This window comes from Acanthisitta chloris, unplaced genomic scaffold, assembly GCF_000695815.1.
Source record: "Acanthisitta chloris isolate BGI_N310 unplaced genomic scaffold, ASM69581v1 scaffold7024, whole genome shotgun sequence".
In the NCBI taxonomy this organism is placed as follows: Eukaryota; Metazoa; Chordata; class Aves; order Passeriformes; family Acanthisittidae; genus Acanthisitta; species Acanthisitta chloris.
This window is the reverse complement of record NW_008668678.1, coordinates 12,732-32,080: the sequence shown is the minus strand read 5'-3', so window position 1 is coordinate 32,080 and position 19,349 is coordinate 12,732. Positions and strand designations below refer to the sequence as shown.

The following is a 19,349-nucleotide window of genomic DNA, read 5'->3' as shown; positions in this document are numbered from 1 at the left end:
CACACTGAGCTCAAACACGGAACAAAAACCTTATGTGAGTGTCAAAAAGGAAAATCATGGGAAAATTTGTGGCAAAGGGTTATTTTCATAATTTAATAACTGTCTTCAACTTTCATTTCCAAGTAGAAGCACTACTTGTGTGCTTAAAGACAAGCACTGTGCAAAATTGCTTTGCTAAGGTAAAACTGCAGAGATCACAACCGAGCAACACACAGCTCAGGATGAACATCAACCTTCTGAATGGGATAAATGCAGCCGCCTATGAAAGTATGGTTTTTGACTCTCCCACCCTGCAGAGGCATCACTTTCCTGCAGGAAGCAAATACAGACTGTCTTCTGACAAAATATGGCAGGCTTTTCCTGCCCAGCTGGTTTCTGAAGGTGTTGAAAAGGATTTAGAGACAAACTCAAGACTACACCAGAACACTTCTGACATGAAAACCCAATTCACAGACCGTACAGGGACTCTCTAGTCCAATTTTTCCTCTTAATGCTGACAGGATACGTCCTAAGCCCTTGCCTACTCAACTGGGCCACCACAGGCTCTGAGGGTCAGGACAATGCTACAGGAATAGGAAAACAGTCTGAGCATCCAAAGGTGGGATTGCCAGCCAGAAGCAAAATGGTCCCAACAGAGATTTCAGCTGTTTCAAATTGCATAGCTGCACATGCAATGCATACATGGACATGTCTTTAGCTTTTCACCATCATCACAACGTGGTCAAACCAGTTCCTTTCTGCAACATTATGTTAATGCAATCCACTCATTGGTGGCTGGTCCTCCTGCAATAGTTTTTTTTACCGCTTTGTGGGTACGACTGATCAAAAATTAGGCAAGATAAATGCTCACAGGGTAGCAGAGTGGGAATTTTCTGCCTTTTTGGCTTTCGTTTCTGATTGTGCCACTCTCTGAAGCAACAGGGGAAAAATGTGCCACATTTTAGATCCATCCACCACCTGGCTGTGAAACACAAGCTTCACTATTCCTAGATATGGCTAGGAAAAAGCTTATAGGAACCAAGCACCTTACTGCTTCAGAGAAAGCATTTGTGCATCTCCACTCTCAAATGCATCTTGAGGCTTTGGTGACATTGTATTATTCAAGATTCCCATGACAATATAGAATGATGAAGGCAAGACAAGTGTCAGTGCACCCAGATTGCTCTCTTGGTTCACAACCACTGTAATAGGACCACAGATCTGGTTTTGGCAAGTTCTGCTTATACTGATCACTCACGTCCTCTCGTCTTTGTAACTGCTAGAAAAGAGGATTTCAACATGATCTGTCACTGTGGGTTCCTCCTTCAGAGGAGAGTCTTGACTCTCTTCTCCAGCTTGGACCATAGAATGACTTGAATAGACCTAAGGAAGTGCCGTAGTCCTTCCAACTCTCTCATTTTCATCTTTATTCAGTGTCTGGACTAGACCACCAAAAACTTTAGTGAGGAAATAAAATACATATATGCATGTCTTCATACATGCAATACATAATGTACTTCCCTCTTTGGTATTACCCTGCATATTTATGACTTTCCTTTGACCAACCTGCATGCTGCAAGCGCTCACTGCATCTAGTGGCTTGCTGAAACTGTGCCTTGAAGATGACTGAAAGTAGTCTAAATGAGGCAGATGACAGGATGAGGTGGCTGCTAGAGCTTAGTGCACCAATATCAGCTGCTCACAGGCATTTGCCTGAATCCTTCACAGGTCTGTGACAATGTTAGCTCCCACTTGCTCTTGGAAAAAAGCAGTTCACAGCACCACTGAAGACTATCCACCCAGTACAGGTGGGAGTTCATTAATGTTTTTCTTCAGATGATGATCTGAGTCATCCACAAGGATGTCTTCTCAAGATCAGATATGTACAAAGTTTACATGGGGCCAGGACTCAAGCTACTTAGACTGAGGAGACAGAAGTCAAACCTTATGGGTTCTCCACTATTCTATTCCTCAGGATGCTGCCTATCGGGATGACTTTCTCTCCTTAAATGTGCCCTGCATAAATGTGAGATGATAACAGTAAGTGGCATTAAAAATGTGAATGATGAATGCTGTGCATCAGGCAGGATGATTAAATAACTACGTGTAGATTCTGGGGTATATTAGCTTCTCCGCCTTCTGACATGATAATTGATCATTCCTAATCTATGGCAGAAACAAAACAGAGATTACCTCCTCTCAAACAATTCAGCTTCTATTCTCTTTTGTTCCTTCCCTCTACCCCTCCCTTATACAAGGGGAAAGCCCATTAACTAGCTCATACTGTTTTTAATTCAGTGGTATTGAAAATGGGATTCTAGCAATGCACGTAATTGATCCTGTTTTCACAGGACTGCCTTCCAAGGAGTAGCAAAGGTGAATTATTCACATTATCAAGGGCATTGCAATGAATGCAAGAATAACAAAGACTTGGATTTGCATCAGGATTCAATTACAGTGAAGTATACAAATGTTTCTAGACTGCCCCTCCAAAAATGAGAGGCACTGTAAGAGAGCTATAAATAGTTAAACAGACTTAACAAAAGAACAATATTTAAATGGATTAGTTAAAACTCTGTACAAATACACTGGACTCAAACAGAATTTGTTTTATCCTCATTCTACTTGAATTTGCAAATACGATAATTTTCAATCAATATACCTAGATTTTAAGGCCAGAAGAGATAATTTAGCCCTTCCACAAAACACCAGGGACTTTTCATCTTTCTTTAAATCAATAAAAATTCACTCCTGGGGACAGATTACCAAACTTCACCATATAGCGACTTGCCGGAGTACTGCCCATCTTGTCACTTGGTTAAAAATATAGAACATTTTAAATGATAACTGAACTTTGTTCTAGAAATTAGTACTGAAGACAAAATGTATATTAAAAAAAATCAATACAACAGGTACTTGCCAAGAACCTGAAAAACAAAACAGAAAAGGACACTTTTAAATACAGATATACACACGTGCACACTTCCATGAGCCATCCAGAAAAAAAAAATCAGGAAAAGCCTAAAGTAAGGATGTATGCATCAAGTGTACTTTTTAAAGCTGAATGTCCCTTGAAGACTGTCAATGAATTTCCAAGCAACTAGGCAACATTTATCAGTATTTAAAAATTATAAAAACAGCCTGATTTTAAAAAGCCTGCAGATACTGAACTATCACATCTGATCAGTGACAACTGTCCACATGCATTTTTATGCTGTACAGCATAACGCTGTACAGAATTCAGCTCCGTGGATTACTCTCCCATGGGCCTGTTTCTACCAGTGATGAATGCATTTGTGAAAAATGGAAATACATTTTTCTCAGTGTTATTATCCACTCAAACTATTACATAGCTAAGAAAAGAGCAAAAAAAAAAATCTCATCCAGTCATACAGATGCCAAACAATTGCTTGCAGAGACATGTTACTTCATGTGGTATTTAATCACTTCATTTACTGTACTCTAACCAAAATTACTCAAGCCATTAATGCCCATCTAACTTCTTGTGCATTGCTCTGATAAGAACTTCATATTATTTACTTCCTACTGCTGCTAAATGAAATGAATGCTGAGCACATAGGCATATCTTACCTTGCATCTCAAGAAAGACACTGCTATCATCCTTGCATGGTTTCCAGTGGCTGCTTAGTCTTGTATCTGCTACATAAGTATGGACCATGGGTTCCTACTGGATCACCAGGATGATGCTCATTTTAAAGCTGCTTGAGCTAGCTGAGCTCTCTTTTGTTTATTCTGAGACTATGGCCTTTAAAGTCTGGATGTGACATTTAAAAGGCCCAGTAAATGTCATATCCTCTTTCGACCATGAATCTTGTCTAACACAGCAGTATATTATAATCTCGGTGATCTAATTCTTGAGATCATCTCTTTACTTACAAGACCCAGGATGGTCACTATAATAAAGCTCTGGGAACTCAAAAAATATCCCAGTCAGTGACCCAATAATAAATCTGGTTTTCTCTGCTTCATCTTTTTTTCAGTAAGGCATGTCAAATTATATACTACATATACTCAGTGACCTGGGCAAAGGGATTTTCAGAATGTGGGAAAATAAGCAGTTTTGTAAGATACCACATTGTTAAAATAACAAAAATCAAAATGATTATACTTTCATGCACCAGAGAATCTTGCTTTCTCAATACCCTGGAGAAACTTTTATGTTTAGAGCCAAATTTTCTAGAGTCCAAACAGAAATACAGGCAGCAGTTGTGAAGACATCCAGAGGAAGAAGTGGGATGATCAAATCTACCTGACACATCAGGCCATACCTTGCATTTGTTTGCATGAGAGATTACTCACTGACCTCATCAGAAGCAGCTTCCATACAAGTAAGATGAGAATTTGATACACAAAGGGAAGCCAAAACATAATACATCCCTCCAGGTACTGAATTAGCCAAAGCAAAGAATGAAATAGAAAACATGGTCAGCTGCAGACTAACAGAGAAAAAATTTACTCTTCCATTTTGGAAGAGATCCTATCTATGGTCTTGTACTGTTCAGCAGTTCTCATCAGGAAGAACTCAGATGTACACCAATATTCAGTCCCTAACCCTGTACTCCTGCATGGAACTTCAAAAATACTCAAGAAACATGGGGGATAAAGGGAAGACACAAATGTGCGAAGTTAACTTCATGGTTCCACCTTGACTCAAGTGAAGTATAGTGCTACTAGACCCTGGCAACTTTCAGTCTCTTCCTGGCCCTGCTTATGAACTACTGGATGAGCTCAGGAATGATTATTTCACTCTCTCCTGCAACCTGTCAAATGTGCAGAAGGGACATCCACATTGCTTGCAAAGCACTGTGAGGTTCACGGTTAATATCTTCTACTGAAGCACGTACAATCTCATCATTGGTGGTAGCTTTAGGCCTGTGGCTGAAACAATCACTCCCCTGAGATCCTCTTTCTCCATCCCTTCCCAAACATATTTAATTAAAAAGTCCTAAGTGCTGAGTTTCTGGCTATGATCTTTTACTGAAAATCCTCTTCCCTCGGCAAGTTGCTCCTATCTTGCTCCTAGACATGACTGCTAGACTTGCTTATGTCTGCAATAAGCTGCTTCTACCTACACTTTCCTTGATGGGCTGACAAGAGAACACATTTAATCCCCAACAACAATTTTTTCATTTAAGGTGGCAGAGCCCTGTGATGTATGTCTGTCTGGGGTTATTTCATAGGCAAGTCCCAGGAGTCCAGGCTTCTCCCCTCCCCTGCTGGCACACGGAAATACCCTGCACAACTGGAACACTAATCCTTCCTGGACCTGACCAATCTTTTTTTATTTTTTTTTTTAAAATGTGTGTAAAGAAAACAGGCAGAGGTGAATATTGTAGCCAGCACCAGGGAAACCTCTGGAAATGCACAAATATCAGCGACGCACAGTATTATTGCAGCAGGGCTATGGAAATCATCTGGTGCCTCTCCAAGTGCTCTCCTACCATCTGATGGTACAAATGCTTGGATGATGGGAGCATTTCTCTGACAGGCTCTTAAGTCTCTTAAACTAGATTAATCTACATGCAGCATACAGCAAAGCTACAGATACTTCTTAATCGTCTGAAATGCCAACTTCCATGATAAATATATGCATCCATGTGCAATTATGACTGTTTCTTAATAGCGTTGAGATGGCTGCAAGATACTAATTACCAAGTAAGAATCTGGCAATTATACTCCATCATACCTTCCTCCTGACAGAGCTACTTTTAAATAAACATGGATTTTGTTTCCAACATTACCAAAGACAGAGGGGTTTTCTCCTTTGATCTGTTTCTAGCTTTCCAAATGTGATCATGGAATAAAAGGGGAGAAAAAATTCCCATTTGCTGAAGTACTGCCATGGCTGCACTGAAGCCATTTCACTGCTATTAGGAAACATTGTTAGCCCTTTTAATAATCAGTGGGAGGAATGATGTTATCTGAAACAAAAGCAATCTCACTAGCTAATGCCTGCTATTCTCTAGCCAGCATTTCAGTGTTTGTCATGAACTGTTTGCAGACTTACCTTTACTTTAATTAACAATACCACAAGATCCAAGGTATTCCCTGTGTCTAATGCTGATGTTGTTAGACAAAACCTCTTACCTGCATCGTCTGCAGAGATGCTGGCAAACAGCTTACACCACAAGTAAGGACTACAGAAAAGCTTCTTTCTGAGGCATGTGGGAGGGATGTAATGAGAGAGTTGTGCCAAAGCTGCTCAGACATGGAGGTATTGTCTTTGCAGTGAAGTAAATGGCAAAAGTCCCTGGCTGACAATAGTGGGAAGAAGTTTAAGCCAGTGCTGAGCAACTTATACATCTCCCCTTTCAGTGTTATCTCCTGACACTAAAATCAATGGACATCATGGTCACCTGGGTAAGAAGCTGGTTAGATTATAACAAGGATAATGCAAACCCAATCCAAACAATTCTATGATTCTAAGTGTGGGAACCTGCAGCATTAAACACGATGTGAAAGGATGCACTAATAACAGCAATATTTTTCCACTGTTCATGCAAGCACGGAGACAAATGTTGTGATCTGTCTCTGTCTGCCTTTTCTGGAGTGCTGTTTTATGACACAGTTACTGATTTGGCAAAAAAAACAGGTAACAGCCCTGTATCACAGCAATTGCAAATGATCTTTGCCTTCCATCTTGGAAGATGAGTAACAGAGGCCTGTGTTTGACCCCATTATAAGCATTTTGCTTGTGATGGGGGCTGGAAAGGAAGTTGTAATAAGCACCTAAAAATATAAGTGTGTAAATGATGCTATGATATACAGCTACCTTGTTTAGCATTATCCTTAGCCATAGATTTATCACTGTGCTCTTAACACATGCTGTAGATCTTCTCTTTCCTTTTCCCACCCCCCCTTCCCTTCTAATTGGAACTCAGACTGTAAACGTAATTAAAGCTCTCATAAATACTGCCAGCAAGTGCACGTTTTTTCATCCAAGTAACTACTAACATCTTCGAGGAGACCTCATCAACCTCTGATAGAATATAGACTAATGTATCTTCTCACACACCCTACTCAGGATGGGGAAGTCAATCTTCCCACCTTCCACATAATTAAAGTCACCCACATTATGTACTTTTCCTTCACCACTCCCTCCCCTTCTCCGACACATGTATCACCCTGTCATCAGCTCCTTTCCTTTCATCTGATTTATTCTGCTTCTAATCACTGAGCAAAATCCAGTGCTTTTGAGAAGAGCTGAAACAGTCCTAGGCACAGCTCAGCACTGGGTTTCTTATATTAAAAGACAGTACTTTCAACTCTCCTTTAAAAGGGATTATTTCCTACAATCTAGAGAGTTTATTCATGCCTGCGAGTGAAAAAAAAATACCCTCTTCCATTCACAGTAAATGACTAAGACATTAACAATGAAATTCAATGGTACTTCAAAGACTCCTTTGGGCCCTAAAGGTTGTGCAAAGCTGCCTGGGGACTGAATAAAGCCCAGTTAACCCAACAGGTGGCTTCATTTGCTCTGTGAAAAATAGCTGCTGCTTCTCTCAGAGAGGAAAACACTCCTAGATTCAGCCAAACGGCAGCTGCAAAATCATCTGTCCAATCTGAGACATCTCTGAAGTTTTCAAGCACCCACACGGGTGAGTGCTGTGCATGCCAGAGCACTCCTGTTAGCATGAAGTGCATAGAACCACCACGGTCCAAAGGTTTAGGAGTTACGTGCATGCCCCATCCCCAGAAGGACATCATGAGTTCTATGAGGCAGAGTAGCTGGAGCTGGAGACAGGGAGGCAGGAGAGCTGGTAGCCCTATACTTCAAATATTTGGCTATTCTCCTATCAAAACTCTGGCACGGCCCTTCAGGCACCTGCCCGGGGCTCAGCTATAGGGACCGGGGAGAGAGGGCTGTGTGACTCTAGAGGACAGTGAGACACAGCCCTGTGTGGTGATGCCCCAGGCTGGGATGCAGCCCCCTCACTAGTCCCTGGCAGATGGGCTCATGATCCAGGTTCAAAAGTTAAGAGAGGCAAAGAAACCAGGAGCCGCTAAAACCTTTGCTAAGCTCTCAAGCGGAGAAACGAAGAGTCAGTGTCTTTAGCACTTCATTACTGCTGTCGCTTGATTTTGTGAAGTGCTTTGTTTGGACCCTCATCAGTGAACAGTTGCCAAGACACTCTTAATACAGCCAAAGGCCAAATAAACTTAAGGTATTAACTGAAGAGGTAACAATTGCTCTCCTGCTGGATAGCAAGTCAAAATGATTGGGAGTTTAGTTACATTTAATGGCTTGGGCTGGAATTTGGAACTGCTTGGAACAGACACTGTCACATTATTAACAGCTCCCTTTTTAGCAGACAAAGCACAGTTCACCAACCAGGCAACACCTTGCACTCAGCTGGACTTGGATCAAAAATTGTCTTTCTGGACAAAAGGTGTAAAAAAGGGAAGGAGGAAACTTTCACTATTGCAATTAAGATGTGGGAGCAAACAGACCCCATGTCACACTTTTCTCCAAGCTATTCAGCAATCTTTAGCTCACTAAATGCTTTGGATAAATACACTCTTGACTGACATTTCTATCTTTCATGCTGCAGTGAAACTGAAACCACAGTAATACCGAAACCAATTCAGAGAAAACAAACCCAAAAGCCCATCTCCAGTGGACTCTGTCCAGTCTCTCCTATCTGCTCGTAAAGTCAGTTTAGCAAACAGGTTAGGAAGCATCTCCAATGCAGCCCTTCCAGCCCTAAGGGAAGGGCTCGGCAGGGACAGAGGAGCAGCAAGAAGAGTCCCAGCCCTGGTGTGTGACCTTCAGCCCAACACACTGCACCCCTGTGCCTCAGTTTGTCCATCACTGAACCAGATGCCCGAAAAACCTCTCTGATGAAGGCAGTGCATAAGTTTTAAGCAATGAAATAGCAGTTTACTGACATCAGCCACCCGTTCCAATGATGCTGAATCCATCAGGTCTGGATACAAGAAAGCTGAGCCAATTTGCATTTATTTACTGCATTCATTTGCATAATGACCATGTATTTCCCTTTGATAATTTGTCCTAAATGAAGAACTGGACACTGTACAAGCTGAATTTGAAACAGCAGTTGTCATTCATTGACCAACATCAGAAGCTACAGGAACAGTTTAAGGCCACAATAAATGCACAACTGTTATTTGAGCACAAGCAATATTATCAACTGCCTGACGACTTTACAGGGATTTGTTTTGCTTTATAGAGATGTCCTGCAGGGGTTGCAAATAGCACTCAGAGTTATCAGGGCTATCTGACTCTGGCAGCACCCTTGAAGATTCAGCCAACATACAGCAGAAGGTTTGGTGCATCACCTCTATGGAAAGCACTGGGCATTTTGTCCTTCATGCACATCCAGCTCTGCTAGTTGCTGTCCGCAGTTTTGGAAAAGGTAGAGATAGGTCTGTGCCCTCATGTGCATCTTTGTCCAGTTGTCCTCCAGCTTCTTTTCATCTCCTTGCAGGGGCTGAGTTGCACCTGGTACAGTGATGTACAATAAATTAAATAATCCAGTCATTTCTGCAGTGATAGTCTTCCAGTTTACTGAACAGGGTGAGAGCACCTCTCTGTGGACACTGTCCTTGCATAGCCAGGTGTTTGAAGGCTTATGCCATAAGTCTCCAGCAAGGTCAATGAGCAATTTCATGCTTTTGGTGCCACGCCTCAGGAGAACAAGGCAGAACCACAGAGCTGCGTGGTTTAATAACCCAAGGCAGTAACCCACTGTGGGGAAGGCAGAGCCCTGGAGATGACAAATGGTGTGGTGCAAATTGGCCCCTTGTAATAAGCCACACTAATGTTGAACTGTGTGAAAGACAACACAGGAAACAGAACAATTAATAATCTACTTGGCTGAGCAGCACTTGGATTGAGGCAGATTGCAGAAAGTTGGAAAGAAGCTATGAGGAAATGGCACACAGAGTCCCCTAAACCCATAGAAACTGAAGGAGGAGAGCAAGCCCAGTTTTCTTCTTTTACCTGATTCAATTCTGCCTCCTTTCATCTCATTAAAGGGCACAGAGCAAAGATGCACAAGTTTTGCACAGCAGGATGCAAAAACACGGTGCGCAATCACAGCGTGCATCCCTGGGAAGGCAGTAAGCAGTGCTAGTGCCCTCCACTGGCATTTTCCACCTAATTCTGCAAATCTGCTGTTGAGGCATCTTTGTCTCTCACTGTTAAAAGACCTACAGAGCTAAGGGGCCAGGAGCAGAAGGCCCCCTCCTACTACTTGACACACCGGCCACCCCTGGCCAAAAGCTATAGGGTGGATTTTGCCAAATGCATAAGGGAATTTGAAAATTTTGCCATCCATTTAAACAGAGCAGCACTCTCTCCAAGGACTGCCCATGCCAAAGTGCTTACAGGATCAGTCCAGCATGCACGGCACCTCTCAGCAAAGAGCAATGAATCGCCCTAGCTTGCTGCATTGCAGCAGAAAAACCCTCACCCAGCGCCACCGTAGCCAGTGGGTGTTCTGCATCGATTTGTACAGGGCCTTTTGATCAGAGCCTGTATTCGTAAAAATTACCAAGCCCAAAGAAGCAGGAAAATAAATAAATAATAATGCTTTCCTTCTGGTGATTTCTATTGTACCGATCTACCCGGAAATCCCATTAGTTACTCGCTTTGATCAGGACTGTTCCTCCAGGACCAGGAGATGCAGAAAGCATTCCATCATGCCAGCAAATGAGCACATCTGAAGTGTGTTTTAATTAAAACCTTCCAACTCTTGAGCTTTTTGTAGTACTTGCATGTAGCTGAACTTTGGCCCAGCTGCTGTGGAAGAAACATGCTTTATTGCTAGGTTGTCTGTCACCTTGGTGCTTCTCTTGCCTCTCCAGGTAGGGCTCTCCCCTCCCTGTTGTGTGTCCCAGTGTCCCTCCTCAGCAGGGAAAGGAGGGGCAGCAAACTGGGATAAAGTACCAGAAGCCCTGTTACTGCTGTTACATTAATCCTTTCAAGATATACAAGTGCCCAAAGTAGCATCTAGGACATGTTTCAAGAAATGAACAAGGGGTTTGCTGTTAAAGTGCATCGTAATAGCAACTACAGTAGAAGACAGAGAAAAACCTTACAAGCCTCACTGAAACACACCTCTCCAATAAAAAGAAATCCAGGGAACAAAAGTGTTTCAGCCTGATACTGTAAAATACTAATTGGGAATCTGCATTTCATGCACACTGCGAGCTGGAGCTTCCCAGTGGAGGGAAGAAGGAGCTGCAGAAGCCAGCCTGGCTCATGAGTGCAGACACCAGGTGCAATGGCAACCGAGGAGAAAAGATCTGGCCAAATGAACAAATAAATAGATAAACTACAAACTGCATATTCAGGAGAGGTCAGGCTCAAGGCAGAAGAAACACAAGGAAAATAGGACCAGAGAACTGCTGGGTTGACTTGCAGTACAGAGAGACACCCTCTCCAAGCGTGGGCGCAGCTAGCAAGCAATTTGGCACAAGGGCAGAAAGAGTGAAAGGCATCTGAACTGTCTGAGCTTTACCAAGCTGTCACAGATACCCACATAAAACAAGGGTGTGTAACATCTGTCTTCTGTCCAGCATTGTCCTGCATGTTTGTGTCCATGCAGCTGTGTGTGTGCTTGCACCTTCATGCTTGTTCAAATTCATATTATCAGTATGACAACCGCATGGGAAAGGAGATATGCCCTGTCAAGTTGCAATACTCTGAGAGGTGTTTCTATAGCACAGGTCACTCAATGCACAGCTGCTGAAATGTAAATGTAAATGTAAGCTACTCTGGCTCCTTCACTGTTATACTTAACTTTTGAGAGAGATCAGTATAAAGAGCTCACTTGGTTTGGTAAAGAAACCACAGAGAACAAGTGGGATGCTTATTAAATGCCTACAAGTCCCCTGCTATTTCTCTAACAGCACTGAAAATATTTTTACATTCTTTTTTAGCTATTTTGGACTTCTGGTGTCTTAAGAGTACTTTCACAAGTATCATCTATACAGACTGTTAAAAATGTAAAACTAATTTTAATGCTAAAATCAGAGAAATAACATATCAGACAAAGGAATTATCAGCTTGCAGACTGAGACTAAAGAGCTGAACAGGATTTTATTAGCAGTGAAATTCAAAAGCAACATACATGGGGAAAAAAGGTCTATGAATTGATGTCATCTGGGTAGTGAAACCATTTCAGATGCTTTACTTTTGCTCTCTGCCAAATACTGTGCTCAGCAGAATACAAAGATAACTCCTTGGCCCTGATGACTGTGTTTTAAGGTGATTAGAATAAGATTAATATAAGATTACCTGCAATCCTTTAAAAATATGCCATCAAAATGGGAAATAAAATTTTTAACCAGCACTATCACTCTTGTAATGTAGCACGAACAGTGCTCTGCAAAAACACAAGTTTCTTACAGCTCTGACCTCATGATGCTCTTACTACATCTGACTGCAGCATGGCCTGCTCTGTGCTTTTTGGAAAGTACCACTTTTTGCTCCCCATACACTTCTAAAAATCTAGACTTAGACTGGCCATTCTCTGCTCCTTTAGCCCAAGCCTGAGGCTACATTGCTGGCAGTGATTCCAGGGGCTCTGGGATAATACAGAGCAATCAGTGTCAATCCAGCTTGCCACAGGTCACTCCTCAAGCAGAGTATTTTGGGCAGCTCTGGCTCTCTCACACCTGGCTGCAGGGCACCATCAGGGTGCAGTCCATGAATTAATTTTCCCCAGGTGTAACCAGGCATTTGCTTTTTCTAGCTTATGCAACTGCCTCACAAGTAGCATGCTTTGAAAGAGACTAACAGCTTTACCATAAAGATATTTGTCTCACTGCCACTGTGAGATGGTAAAACTTGTACCCTACTGCAAACATGCAATGGATGTCATCAGCTGAATCTCATCATCTTTCTTTTTACCTTTTTTTTTAGTAGGAGGGTGGATAGGGACAACTATTGCTTCCTATTTTTATTTTCATCTATAATAAGATGTTTTAATTTCACGTAAAAATTGAAAGATTTGTCTGTAGATGCAGGAAAATGGTTTTTATTTCATCTTTTAATGTCTTCATATATCAACAACAGGGTTGTCTCACTTGCATACTTGAAGAATAAAAATGACCTCTAACTAAAAGTCATGTGGTAATTTGGGGATTTTTTTCATATTCCAAAGACTTCTTTCACTATTCAAGCATGTATTTCTAATACGCGAAGTATAACAAAGAGACTTATAACAAACTATGAAAAAGTAGCAATTACCGACTGGGGAGTTATAAATAAAACTGTAAAATATTCAGCTGATCCATAATTCATTTGGTAGCAGACACCCAGCCATCTGGGCTGGGGTGAACTCATGACTCTGGAATAGGATGCTGGATGAAGATTTTACATTCAGAATAAATGCAGCCATCACACACACAAAAAAATCCGAACAATAAACCTTTTGTACAACACTGGCTTTCAGGTTTTACTTTGCTCTGCCAGTGTGTTTGCTTTTTCAACAACCTGCGATTGCATGCTCTGATTGCATGTGACTATGCCTCAAAAATGAAACAAAACACTTCTTGAAGCTGATTACCAGCATATGCATGGAATTTTGCAAATGAAATTATTCTTTCTGCCTGAACCCTCACTGCAGCTCAATACTCATTTTCACATCTCCCTGGACACAAAGAGTGCTCACAGCCATCAGAAAGATCCTGCTGCAAGGTGCAGCCATTCTGCCACATGCTGCAGTGCAGAGTGCACTCAGCTTTAAACAGAGGCCATGGTCTTTGAGGCAGTATTAACTCGCCTGTGCTTTTTAAAATACCCCTGGTATTCACCCATCCTGGTATGGAACACTCCTCTTTGCTCTTCAGAGTACATTGTTTTAGGTTAAATGCTGCAATACCTGTATTAATGCAGCACTGGAAGCTAGTGCAGCATCTCTAAATGGCAGTGCTTTCCAAATAGATGGGCAATTGCAAATCTAAAACCTTCTACTAATGCCACTAATAGCTCCTCTCTGGCCAATGTGAATCTAAAGCACAGTTTAAACTACCAGACATACCAAATTCATAAAGGATTGCCTGCAGCCGTTAAAATTTGCTCGGAGTTCATAAAATGATTAGACAAATTCATGCGAGAAAAATCCATTAAGGGCTATAAAGCACAAAGAGGTGGTCCCTGGAGGTTGGAGAGCACTCTAAGGAAGCATCAGTACGTGTCTGCCTCATGTTCATACCCCTTCTATGGTATCCACTATTGACCACTGGTGGGAGGATGATGCAGCTCAGTGGATTGAGTACTGTTACAATGGCTGTCTAAAGGCAAGCCCTGCTCACCACCCTGACTGTGGAAAGGGAGTTTTCCAAGAGTAAGCATCTGCTTAAGCTTTCACAGGCCCTAGGTCAACAGTTTTGGCTGGAAAGTGAGCTGCAAAACCAGTCTAGCTTCTCATGCGAGATAATGCACCATGCTGCATCTACTGGAATCTTCTTGGAATTTTTTTGTTAACCCCAAAGAAAACAAGCAAGATGCTCCCCTCCCCAAGCCAAATCAAACAAGCCTGTGAGACTTTAAAGTTGGAAGACCCTGAACATTACAGGACTTGAACCTGTCTATACCCAAAGGCAATCTCTGAAAACATGATTTTCAACACAGCCATCTCTTGCTGTGTTGTCTCATTTGCATACTTGAAGAATAAAAATGACCTCTAACTAAAAGTCATGTTGTAATTTGGGGATTTTTTTTCATATTCCAAAGACTTCTTTCACTATTCAAGCATGTATTTCTAATATGCGAAGTGTAATAAAAAGGCTTGTGGCATTGCTCACCCTTTCTAGATACATTTTCCAGAAGAAAAACATCTGCGAGATCCCACAGAAACAACAGAGATTTAGGGATTGAAAGAAGATGACAGGGGAAACTAGTCCTGTACCTGGAGCCTAAGGCCACTACATCCTGCTGATGTTTTCTTCTCTGACGGTACAGGGCAGCAGTCTGTTGGCTTCAAGAGCATGCAGATGCTGACATAAGATTGCAACAAGCTTTAAGTTGCCTGTTTCCCCTTCCAAATTGCCCTTGGATGCTTTTCAAAGACTGTGCACATCCTGACTACTATGGAAAACACCTTCTCTCTTGCTCCCCTCTACTGCAGCAGCCCAGCCTGCACACAGTGAGGATCACAGTTCTCAGCATGCTTCCCTGCTCCAAGAGCCCTCCTGTTTCTCCAAGCATCTAGTGGGTTTTCTGGTCAAGCAAGAACCTAGCCAAGCCTCCTAGGCAGCAGTACAGGTTGCCAGGTCCTGTCCCCCAGCACCTTTGCTTAAATAGTATTGCTGCACCACAAGATGCAACTTGTATCTCTGGTTTGGCCTCAGGCATGAAGACTCCTTGAGGCATTAGACACATTAACTCCTCTGTTAGCAAACACATCTGTATCTTTCTTCTCCTCCTTGCCCAGAAGGCTCAAAGATATCATACAGGTCACAGAAGGGGACTGAACACTGGCTTCTGACTTTTCAAACAGAAAACAGGCAGGGGCTTTATCTGAAAATGCACACAGAAAAAGTCTTTTAGTGTAAAGGAGTCTGTGGCATTTGGGATGCCAGCAGGAGAACTGCCCCACTCTCATACCCCCTGTCTCCAGGCCAGTTCCATGCCTGAAGCCATACCCAGCATGGGAGTTGCTGACATCAAAAGCAAAGAAAATTGCTTGGCTGTTTAGGCTGGCTTAAAGTGAATACTCTTGGCAGGTTTTAAGCTTAGAAAGGTTTTAAACATTGCATCTTTCCAGTGTGCTCCTGCGATGATACAACTGGCACGCAGGCAACCATGAATCACAACTGCTTGCTCCCTATGGACCCATTACGAGACTCATCTCTGACCAAGACATCATAGTAGGTGCTTTCTGTATACAGGGCAGATAAGATGAAAGACCTCAAGGGAGATGCACATCTCTGTCTAGAGTGACAGCATACCTTAATCATCCAGCGTGGTGAAATCGCTGAGAAAAAATAAAGTCATGCAGTTGTCACTTGAAAAGCAAACTTCAATATTAGCAGTACACACAGACTGCTCTCTGGAAACTGTTTAAATAGGTGGAAGTTTCAAAAATATGAAAACTTGATCAAAACCATGAACAAGAAAAGGATGGTTAACTCAATCCTATCATTGCCACTTACGAATTATTCACTGTACTCCAGCCCACGCGCATGAGGCAAACTTTTTAGCATGCTGTGACACTGCATTACAGATGGCTCGCTGCCATCTCTGCTGGGAATTCCTTTGGACATGTATTTTGCAGTAATCCCATAGGGAATAACCATGCTTGGGTCAACTTCTGCTAAAAGGGAATAAGGTTCTCTGCCTGCCTGTTGCAGATCTGGGGCAGTTACAATGGAGGGGAGCACACTCTGTATCTTCCCTGACTTGTGGCATTGCTCACCCTTTCTAGATACATTTTCTGGAAGAAAAACATCTGCAAAATCCCACAGAAACAACAGAGGTTTGGGGATTAAAAGATGACAGGGGAAACTAGTCCTGTACCTGGAGCCTAAGGCCACTACACCCTGCATGGATTGCTCCCATCCCAAGTACTGCCTTGTCCCCAAGAACTGGGGGAGCAGAAGCATGGTGGGGTCACCAATGGGGATTAGCTATCAGCCTCTTCTTGTGCACAAAACTCTACTGTTTCTTTCTGTATTTCCAAATTGGATTTCAAAACTTCAGAAGAAAATTACATCAGTCTGAAAATGCCAGACTGAATGCCAATGCCAATTCTTTTACTCATTTTAAATAGGGGAGAGAGGAAGGAGGACAAAATATTTTGGAGAAACCCACATTTTTTTCAGGAATTAATTCCTTTGCAAGTCCAAACCAGGGGTGGTTTCTGCTGTCAAAAGCTCCCATGCCCAGAAGAGGTGGCGTACCCAGCACCCTTCTGCCTGCACATTCTTTGCAGTCCATTCTTTGCAGTCCTGAAATGAGCATGGCCTTTTCAGGATGGACAAAAGCCAAACCAACAAACCAGACCCTGGCACTTCTCTGCAGTGCTGGGTTACTGAATGTGTGCCAGCAGGACTTTGGCAGACAGAACTATGCCATAGCATGCAGTTTTATAACTTTCTGCAGCCAGCAGATCTTGTAGTAGGAATTCTCCTACTGCTGCTGTTGGCCTTGTGTCACTGACTCAACTTTATTACACCAGCCTTCAAGAAAATATAATCACACCATCAGAAAACCTGTGTGAAGGAAAAGATGAGACATCAGAACTCTGTCTCTTAACGGTAATTTCAGAGGGAAGGCAGGTGGGCTGAGAATCCCTGAAGCCCCATGTGCTCTGCCTGCTCTTTCTTGAGAAAGGACTGCTGAAGGTGAGGCTTTTTCAGAGAAAGCCAGAATCTTTATCATGGTCAGGCATGGACCACTCCACCTGCACACCTCCATTACTTGCCTCAAAGGACATTTTTTGGAGGCACCTGAAAAAAACACATACCTACTTTCCATGCTTAGCAGTCAGTTTGATTTGCAAAGTCCCTCTCTACATCTGCTTTATTGCCGGCATGGACAAACTGATGACCACCCTGGGGAGTGCTGATAAAGCTCATTACGGGGAAGCAAGTTTGATGCTACAGTTCCAGCAGACAGGCCTGGATCTCCTCCCAAACAAGTGGTGGGACAAGCCAGAGGGACAACAACTTACGGTCACCACTGCTTGCCTTAGACACAGGTTTGATGGAACCTTCTGTTGAATGAAACATGAGAGCATACAGATGCAATTTCAACACCACACAGTTGAACAGTCATGGCTTGATGCATTAGGTGTCCCCCTTGACTGTGGCTCCACTAGGGTAAATAGAGAGACTTAACCAGAGATACACTTGCCCACTCGTCCTTAGCATGAGTCATGTTTGTCACAAGTTTACCATTTCCTGCAACAGACCTTCCAATACAAGGCTGGATGTGATGACCGTGCAAGGAGTTTATTCTTGGCCAGATGCACAGGAAGGCAGCTAAGTGGGTAAGTCCTGCTGCAGCTGTGGAGAGTTTGGGACATAAGTCACAAACCAGGACCATTTCCTCAGAGTCTACACAGAACAGCAATATATCATCTCTTCTCTTGCAGCTAAATTTACTGAGGTTTACATGGATATAATACCACACATCAGGGAAAATCCAATGGCAGCAATGAAATACCAATGCAAACCCACTAAGAGGAAAAATTACTTTTTACTACAACAGAGTTACAGGCAGCAGCCTTCATAACAGGGCTAAACAGGGCTAAACAGCACTAGGACCACAACACCCACTGATCTGCATTAAACGGGTACCTTCAGTGGGTGTCATACTGCCACATCTATGAGCAGCATCCCCAGTGTGCCTTTATTTCCTCTCCATGAGATATATCTAAATGATTTGTCCAACACTTCAACAAACCAGCTTAATTACTGGGACGGGTATCTGAAGAAGTGCAATGCAATTGCATTTTCTTGCTGCTGGCTGCCAAGTCTGTGCACACACACATCAGGAATGAAATGCAGTCTGTCTCCAGCTAGCATTTTCCTGCTCTGCAGTGAGGATCTGACAATGTACATCTAGCTGTTATGCTGAATTGCCCACTGGGTTTCCTGGCTAAACCTTGTCTCTAAGGAGAAGGCAAGGGGTGGCTTCGGTGATCTGGCAGCACAGTCCCCATGGTCCCACATGCCACAAGTTCACATTCCTGGAAAGGCTCCACAATGGATAAATGCCACTGGGGAGCCCCAAATTAAATGGCAGGAAGCAAGCCAGGTAGGCAGAGACCCTAAAAGACAGAGCATGAGGGACAAGAGAAGGATGGAGGGGTCTCAGTTGCCTGATGTGCCTGGTGTACTGATGTGCATAGAAGGAGATGCAATAATGTTTTTGCCTCCCATCACACTGCAAAGTGACAGGGAACAATGCAACTCCCTGCCTGTGTCCAAAGTGACAGCTCTTTTCAACTGCTGGGCAAAGGAAGGGCAGAGAGATCAGAGCCCTAGACAAAGGAATAAGCCATTCTACGCGGTCTCTGCGTGTACAGTGCAAAACCAAGAAGAACACAGTATGTAGTGACATCTTAGCCCTACCTTGTTGAAGAAGCACTGACAATGTATTTTATCTCACCAGCCTGACTCCAGTCACTTTAGCACTACTGTGTAGAAAGAGGGATTAAATTTCCTAAAGTTGCTGAAAATCATTTTCTTAGGGTAACTGTTTGCAAAGTTAGGATGTTTTAGCCACTGGCATTTGTAATCAAAACAAACTCTTAGAAATTTCTTTTTTCCAACTGGAAAGGCAACTGTTTTCTTTCTGGTTAAGTGGATGGATGTACCAAAATGCAAAGAACTGCAGGTATCTCCAAGTAGCTTAGTGTAAAAGA

General features: G+C 42.7%; 1 protein-coding gene across 2 annotated transcripts in view; it reads right to left on the bottom strand.

The window, feature by feature from the left end:
• Nucleotides 1-19,349, bottom strand: part of EPHA5 (EPH receptor A5) — an 89,906-nt gene that overhangs the window by 64,122 nt on the left and 6,435 nt on the right. The window lies entirely within an intron of this gene.